At 43.4% G+C, this 8821-nt stretch overlaps 2 long non-coding RNA genes across 2 annotated transcripts; one reads left to right on the top strand and one right to left on the bottom strand.

Moving 5' to 3' along the window:
• The first annotated feature begins 431 nt into the window (after positions 1-431).
• LOC135227984 (uncharacterized) lies at positions 432-6939 on the top strand. Its single transcript, XR_010318194.1, has 2 exons — positions 432-1396; positions 5695-6939. It is a non-coding gene; the product is annotated as an uncharacterized LOC135227984 (long non-coding RNA).
• LOC111751337 (uncharacterized) lies at positions 3325-7436 on the bottom strand. Its single transcript, XR_002786403.2, has 3 exons — positions 7296-7436; positions 6754-6939; positions 3325-4853 (listed from the first exon to the last, which is right to left on the bottom strand). It is a non-coding gene; the product is annotated as an uncharacterized LOC111751337 (long non-coding RNA).
• Positions 7437-8821: the final 1385 nt, after the last annotated feature.

The following is an 8821-nucleotide window of genomic DNA, read 5'->3' as shown; positions in this document are numbered from 1 at the left end:
CTCAAAAACAACATAGATTTATTCTCTTACAGGTCTGGAAGTCACAAATCCGAAATCAAGGTGATGGCAGGGCCGCACACCCTTTGGAGGCTCCAGGGGAAAATCCACTGTTTGCCTCTTCTAGCTTCTGGTGGCTGACCGCAATCCTTGGTGTAACTGGCTGAAGGCCACATCATGTCAGTCTCAGCCTCCATCTTCACCTTGCCTTCTCCTCTGTGTATATCAAATGTCCCTCTGCTTCCCTCTCATAAGGATACATATGATTGCATTTAGAGACCGCTTTTTTTTTAGTGGTTAAGAGCTTGGCTGCTAACTGAAAGGTCAGCAGTTCGAATCCACCAGCCACACCTTGGAAACCCTATGGGGCAGTTCTGCTCCGTCCTATAAGGGTTGCTATGAGTCAGAATTGACTCCATGGCGATGTTTTTTTTTTTTTTTTTTTTTAAAAAAAAACAATCCAGGATAATCTCCTTCTCTCCAGATCCTTAATTTAATAACATTTGCCAAAACTTTACCATATAAGGTGACACTCACAGGCTCCTGATGTCTTTGGGAATTGCCATTCAGCTGACTACAGTCCTTGACTGTGTCACACATTTCACAGATATGCATCTTCACGACTACCTTGGGTTTCGGAGCTGCCTCTCATTCCTAGCCGGAGCAAGCCGAAAGGGAAGCAGCCACAGCTTCATTTAATCAGAATGTGAGAGCGGTTGGTTTGTACTTGTCAATCAGAACCAGAGAAGTCAAGATTTTGTTTCGACGCTACTGGGTCATCATTTCTAACAGAGGCGGCAGAGACCCTGTGTTCTGGACTTAGATGGCCCGGGTCACCTCCCAGCTGTACCTCACGTTAGGTGTAACCTTGGGAAATTTGCTTAAGTTTTCTATGCCTCCGTTTTGAATCTGTAAAATGAGTGCAGTTGTGGTACCTGTCTCCAGGGGTGACTGTGAGGATTAAAAGGGGCCCAGCTCACAGTCAACACTAGGTAATTGTTTCCATTGACGTGTGTTTCTGTGCACGTGGATGGAGGGAGGATCCGGGACAAGGGAGAACACTTGCTACATTTCTAAAATTAGAAGTCTCCAGTCTGCTTTTTTCTCTTGTAATTTCGTTGCTGCCTTCTAAGAGCAATATGCAGAGAACGTTCTGTTTAACTCAGAATCATGGTTATTAGGATGCCCACTAATTGGTATCTCTGTATAATTATACACACTTCAGGAATGTGCACTACACGGTGGATGTATGGAGGGGCAGATCCAACTTCGCGGGCCGAAGAAATGTACTATGGGAGACCTCGTTATGAAAAGGAGGCCCTGGTGGTGCAAAGAGTTACAGAGCTCAGCTGCTAACTGAAAGGTTGGAAGTTTGAGTGCACCCAACCTCGGAAGAAAGGTCTGGCAATCTACTTTTCTGATAGATCAGCCATTGAAAATCCGTGAATCACAGATCTACTCTAATACACATGGGGTCTCCATGAGTAGAAATAGACTCAATGGCAGTTGGTTTGATTTTTTTCTTCATGAAAAAGAATACAAAATCACAAATGCAAACTTAGGTACAAAAGAGAGTACTTAGAATGCAAAAGAAAACACAACAAATCATTAACTCAAGCTGGTCATGAAAGGCAAATGAAATGTAAATCTGAGCAGCCAGCCTGTGCACGTGGCTCTGGTCCAGGTGGTTGAGAAGAACACTTTAGAAGTAGTCTTAGCAGGTACGTGATCTGATTGACAGCCTGAAGCAATGGTCAATAAACCTAAATCCATTAAACCAAAAACCAAACCAGTTGCTGTCAAGTTGATTCCGACTCATAGTGACCCTATAGGAGAGAGTAGAACTGCCCCATAGAGTTTCCAAGGACTGCCTGGTAGATTTGAACTGCTGACCTTTTGGTTAGCAGCTGTAGCTCTTAACCACTACACCACCAGGGTTTCCCTAAATCCATACGTATCATTTTTTTTTAATTGATTAACAAAATCCATTAATCAATTTAAAAAAAAGATATGTATTACATGTAGACTAGAGGCAATTTAATTTGTTTTCCCTTTTTAAGACTTCACAGATAAAGACATCTGCAGATATGCCTGAACCTACTTTCCAATTTGGGGTCAGGAAAATACAGTTCTGTAGAAAAGGATCCTTCTTCAGGTCCTAGATCTTATCTTAATGGAGAAGGAAGCCTAGAAATGTGGGCCTGGGCATCGCGCCAAGATGACAGTGCCTTCTCAAGCAACCATTTGTTTTGATCTTCTCGTTTCTGCTCTGTCATTTCTCTAACGTACTTGAGTTGTCAGATGCTGTGTGGCTGGGAGAGAAAGTATGTCTTTAAGAACACACTCAGTGAGTACTGACCACCTGGCTTCTCAATATTGTCTCGGCAACTTTGGAAGGGCTCAGAGTATTCTGAAAGTATTGTTCTGTACAAGGAGCTGCTGGAAGGTGGATAGTCTGTCTACATGTCCCTCCCATCTCCTTTCTCTCTTGTCCTCCTCCCCTATCCCCACTGCTCCCTATTCTGAAGGCCTGTTATGGACTGAATTGTGTCCCTCCAAAAATATGTGTTGGAATCCTAACATCTGTACATGTGGAGGAAACCCTGGCGGCATAGTGGTTATGAGCTACGACTGCTAACCAAAAGATCAGCAGTTCAGGTGCTCCTTGGAAACCCTATGGGGCCATTCTACTCTGTCCTATAGGGTCACTATGAGTTGAAATCCACTTGATGGCATGGTATACATGTGGATGTAATCCCGTTTAGGAATACGGTTTTCTTATGTTAATGTATATATTTCGGAATCCCATAGTCAACCCTAAAAGACAGAGTAGAACTGCCCCATACGGTTTCCAAGGACCACCTGGTAGACTCAAACTAGTGACCTTTTAATTAGCAGCCATAGCTCTTAACCACTACACCACCAGCGTTTATGTCCTAAACCTAATCACCTCTGAGTTATAAGGGGCAGCATAGACACAGGGACAAGCAAGCACAAATGAGGGGAAGAGAGATACTACGTGGGCCAAGGAACTAGGAAATGCCGGGGCCAGAGAAGCTGAAAGGCAGGAGGATCTTCCCCTAGAGGTAACAGGGAGAGAGCCGTCCCCCAGAGCCAGTGCCCTGAATTCAGACTTCTAGCCTCCTGAACTGTGAGAAAGTAAATTTCTGTTCTTTAAAGCCACCCACTTGTATTTCTGTGGTAGCAGCACTAGGAGACTAAGGTAGACACTAATCACTAATTGGATCCCTGAAAACCCCAAAAGCATGACTAGCTAATTAGTATGGAATTTTAGAGTCTGTGACAGGAAAAGGAAGGCTCCTGTGGGGTTGGCAGGCTTCCGGGCACTTAGCAAATTACTCCAAGGCCAAGCCTCTCCACTCAGCCTACTCACCAGCTCATTGCGACTTGTGGAGATAAGCTGGCCTCTATATTGGGCAGTGCAGCTGGGCCAGCTTTGCCCGGCATAGTGAGAGCGACCTGCCCACGCCAGTCCGTCCACACGGAGGAGTGTTGCAGATCCCAGTGTGGGTCACCACGGAGGTAATGCTGCTTGAAGCCTAGGGTTCATCTAAATGGTTCAGGGTGATGGTAAAAGGTGGGAACAAAACTGGCCTCAGCTTTTTGATAATAAATGAGCCCTGATTTTGCTGAGTGAATCATAGTGCAATCTTGTTAACAAATATGTACAGCAATCAGTTATTCACTTAAGTATTCTTTCAACAAACATTTCTTAACACACACCAGCCACTTCATTGGCACAAGGATACAAAAGAAAAGTTCACAGGTATAATTATAAAAACATATGCGTATACCAGGAATAATATAACATACTCTGAGAAATGCTGTAATGGAAGATAAATAGAGCTTTAGGGAAGCCAAAAGGAGCTTCAGTGGCTCGATGGTTAAGTATTTGGCTATTAACCAAAAGGTCACTGGTTCAAATCCACCAGCAGCTTTGTGGGAGAAAAGACCTAGCTATCTGCTTTGTAAAGATTTCAGCCTTGGAAACCCTATGGGGCAGTTTTAGCCTGTTCTATAAAGTTGCTATGAGTCAGCATTGACTCACCGTCACACAGTAACAACAGGAAGCCAAGATATAGGAATGGGTGTGTGTGTGTGTGTGTGTGTGTGTGTGTATGCAGAGGGAGTTCTTGTGCAAACCAGGGAATAAGATTTTTTTCATCTGTAACCTGAGAACTCAGTGTTTCCTGCCAGTGCAGTTCCTTTCCCTGTAAGAGCTAGCTTCCCTCTCCCAGCTCTCTATCAGGGTCACCTTCCTCTAGGGTCTATGAGGAAAAGAGATCAGCTCACATTCATTCCTGAGGTGGCCCACGCTCCAGCCTTCTCTCCACTCTAGCCTGTTCCCACTGGCCACTCACAACCCCTGTGGTTACTACCTGTCCGTTTGACACCCCACACTGAGCAGTATCTCATTGCCATTCTTCCCCCAAATTTCCCTCACACACAGCTATGGTATACCACAGACTCATGGAAGGGTTGGACATTGTGTAAAGGGACACGAGATAATGGAGAAGAGAAACTATTTAAAAATAGAAAATCAAACACCACTGTTCTTTAAAATGCCACCATCATCCTTTCCCCAGGAAGTTTCTCATGGCCCTTCTTGAACCCCAGACCTACCATCTTCAGTGCCCCCTCATCTCTTCCCAGAGCCCACTGTTTGATGTTGGGCACTCAGCTCCTACAATGTCTCTTTATTTCCAAGAGGAACACTTAAAAGTCCAGCGAGCTTATTAAGCAGTTTGTTGTTTCAGTGCTCCAGCTTCTCCACGTCAGATTAGGACCTCACCATCATGTATCAAGGGATGTGCCTTCCCTTTGAGAAACTTCTCCTGTAGACACAGAAGAGCAACAGGCACTTTACCACAGTGTGTGGGTGTTAAAGCATTTAGTTTGCAACCGCCTACACACATAAGAACCCAAAAAACCCACTGCCGTTGAGTCGATTCCAACTCATAGTGGCCCTATAGGACAGAGCAGAACTTCCCCATAGAGTTTCCAAGGAGCTCCTGGTTGATTCGAACCACCAACCTTTTGGTTAGCAGCCATAGCTCTTAACCACTACACCACCAGTGTTTCCTACACACACACACACACACACACACACACACTACACATAAGAAGTAGGATAAAATTAATCCCGGTAGACCTGCTTCCCCTACAGGGTCCGCCACAGCAAAGGCGTTAAGAGGATCGCTTTAGAAGTGTTCTTAGCAGGATCTGATTGACAGCCTGAACCAATGGTCAATAAAGCTAAATCCACTAATCGATAAAAAAGAGATGTATGACACGTAAACTAAAGGCAATGTAATTTATTCTCCTTTTTTAAGATCTCACCGATAAAGAAATTTGCAGATATGTCTGAACCTACTTCCCACTTTGGGGTCAGGAAAAGATAGTCCCTTGTTTTTTTAATTTCTTAACCATCATCTAGAAAAGGATTCTTCTTCAGATCCTAGATTTTATCTTGTTGGAGAAGGGAGCCTGGAAATAATGTGTCTGGAGGAGTGGTATGAAACCCAGGAAAGGAGGGTCCGGGAGTTGGATGGCAGGTTGGGTTGGTTTTGCATGTCTGTCAATCAGGTGATATGCCTTGGACAGGCTACCTCGAATCCCCGCACTCTTAGGTACCCTGGATTTTATATGATTTCTCCTTTACTTCAAACTTTCCAGGTGATTCTAAACCGTGAAAGAAGGCGTGAAAGAATCGAATGGCTACTGCAATCACAGTCTATTCCCAGCTTCTGTGTGAATGGCCAGATATGAGCACCACACCTCCTCCCCGACACCGCTCCATGTTTGCCAGCCCAGCCTGGCTAAGAAACCTCGTAGCCCACATAATTCAGAATAAGTGAAGAGAGGAAAAAAAATTCTTTTTAAAGTTTGTTTCGGTCTAAATGACCTAAGCTATGTGACTACCACCTGTCTGTCAGTTGGTCATACTGTGATGGCTTGCATGTTTGTGTAATGCTGGAAGCTATGCCACTGCTATATCAAATACCAGCAGGGTAATCTATGGTGGACAGGTTTCAGCAGAGCTTCCAGACTAAGACAGACTAGGAAGAAATGCCTGTTTATCTACTTCTGAAAATAAGTTCATAAAAATTCTATGGATCACACAGAATGTTGTCCAATATAATGCTGGAATATGAGCCCATAGGTTGAAAGGCGCTCAAAATACACAGTGGCTACAACAATGGACTCAAACATACCAATGAACGTGAAGATGGTGTAGAAACAGGCAATGTTTTTTTCTGTTGTACATGGAGTCACCATGAGTTGGAGCGAACTCAATGGCAACCAACAACTAACAATAAAGCTACATAAGAAAACTTTTTTTGTTGTTGTTAAACTCAGATCATCCAGGACTTAGGTCTCTGTTTGGGTCCAGTAATCCCCTGGCTGTCTGTCTGGCAAGCGTTACTGTCATACAGGACTAGGAACATACCGGGTTGAGTTGGTAAGGAGGTGCATGGTTGTACTTAGCATCTGGGACAGCTGAGGGCCAAGAGGCCTGAGCAGAATGAGGGCACCATCCATGGAGACTCAGTATGTGTCAGTCTCCTAGGGAATGGGAGCAAGAAATATTGGGAGAAAGACTGTTGTCTCTTAGAGACAATCCCACTGTGGAGAAAGAAGTGCAAACAAAAAAGCCTAAACCAGCAAGAGGCAATGAATGCGAAGTTCTGAGGCAGGGAACTCAAAGTCATCAACTCAAAGCTACCAACTCACCTCAAAGCCACCAGCTCAAAGCCATAAGTTCTGCCTTCCAGCCCTTATAGAGCTCCCCTTTGCTGAACTCATATGACATTTTCCAACTTTATCACTCATTCTGGCATTTATAGCAGTATCATGTGTATATGTTATCTCTTCACAACTGGAATATAGGCTCCTGGAGGGTGAGACCATGGCCGACAACTGGCAAAAGGCAGGAACAAAATCATTTTTTTTGTGTATTTTATAAAAGAGACAATACAATCAAGTCGTGTTGTACATTGAAGAAAATTAATAATTATAATAAAAAGCATACTGGCACTATAAAACAGCATGTCCTGTCTAATTTCCAGTTCTAAAAAATACTTTTAAAATTAAAAAAAAAAAAAAAAATTTCAACGTACCCTAAAGGAGAGAGAATAGTATAACTAACACCCACATAATCCTCACCCAGAATCCAGAGATTTCAAGTTTTCACCACTCTTGCTAAATTCACACCCCTGCCCCATTTACCCAGAGTAATTAAAATATCTATCCCAAGTCCTAGACCCGTTACTCACCCTTCCATAATTCGGTATGCATCTGTAAAAGCTACGAACATTTTCTTTCATGACCATAATGCTGTAATAAACCTAATTAACATCAACCTAGAATTAACAATAATTTCTTGCTATCATCTAAACTTCCCCAATTGTTTCAAAAAAGTAAGAACCTCGTTTAAAAGAAGGCCTATTGCTCAACCCTGTCATGGGAGCCATGCTGTGACTAAAGAGAAAGTAGTGATTACATTCAAGGTTAACCCTTGTCTGGCCGGAGTGGTGACGTCTAAGAATCACAGTCGCGAGCTCTCAGCTGGCTGCTGTCTGGCCTGGCTATAGCGCTGGTCCGGAATCCAGCTTTCTGGAGAAGGGCTGCTGGGTTCCCAACAGCTCATGGCTGGTTAGAGGGTTAGTGTGTGTGTGTATGCGCGCGTGCACACGCACGTGTCCACCATGGAGACCATCGTGGGGGCATCAAAGTGGAAATAGATTCCAGGAGGTGATGTAAACAGTTAAACACTCAGATGCTAACCGAAAAGTTAGCAGTTTGAACCCATGCAGAGGCACTTCAAAAGAAAGGCCTGGTGAGCTGCTTCTGAAAGGTCACAACCCTGAAAGCCCTATGGAGCAGTTCTACTCTGACACGCATGGGGTCACCATGAGTTGGAATTGGCTTGGCAGCAACTTACAACAAAAACAACAGTGGACATTTGGAAGAAAGGCCCAGCAATCTACTTCCAAAAATCAGCCAGTGAAAACCCTATGGATCTGCAGCCAAGCATAGGAATTGGCCAGGACCAGGCAGTGTTTTTTCCGAACCTAGGCAGCAAACCAGAGAAATATTAGCAATGGAAATGAAAATGTTTTAATAGCACATTGTAGGTGTCACAGATATCTTAAGATATTGTGAATATTCATCATTACTTCTTTTTTTTTTTTTTTACCCAACAATAAAGAACAACGATGTATCTGTGAAGCATCTCATAACATGGATGAATCTGGAGGGCGCTATGCTGAGTGAAATAAGTCAATCACAAAAGGACAAGTATTGTATGAGACCACTACTGTAAAAACTCATGAAAAGGTTTATATACAGAAAGAAACAATCTTTGATGATTACAAGGGAGGGGAGGGGTGGGGATGGAAAAACTCTTAATAGACAATAGGTGAGTGGTAACTTTGGTAAAGGGTAAGACAGTACACAATAAAAAAAGAAAAAAAAATTATGCATTATTTTCCCAACTCTAGATCTTGTTAAGAAGCCCTGTTGGCACAATGGTTAAGCTCTTAGCTGCTAACTGAGAGGTTGGTGGTTCTAACCCACCCGGTGGCTCTGCGAGAGAAAGACCTGGCTATCTGCTTCGGTAAAGGTTACAGCCTAGAAAACCCTATGGACCAGTTCTACTCTGTCCTGTAGGGTCACTCACTATGAGTCGGAATCAGTTTGACAGCTCACACAACAACAATAGATCAATATGTAATATATCAATAAAGAAAGCACATGTATTACTGTATCACAAATTTATTTTTCTGCTATTTGGATAACT

Source organism: Loxodonta africana, chromosome 17 (genome assembly GCF_030014295.1).
Source record: "Loxodonta africana isolate mLoxAfr1 chromosome 17, mLoxAfr1.hap2, whole genome shotgun sequence".
Lineage (NCBI taxonomy): Eukaryota > Metazoa > Chordata > Mammalia > Proboscidea > Elephantidae > Loxodonta > Loxodonta africana.
This window is presented reverse-complemented; position numbering and strand designations above follow the sequence as displayed.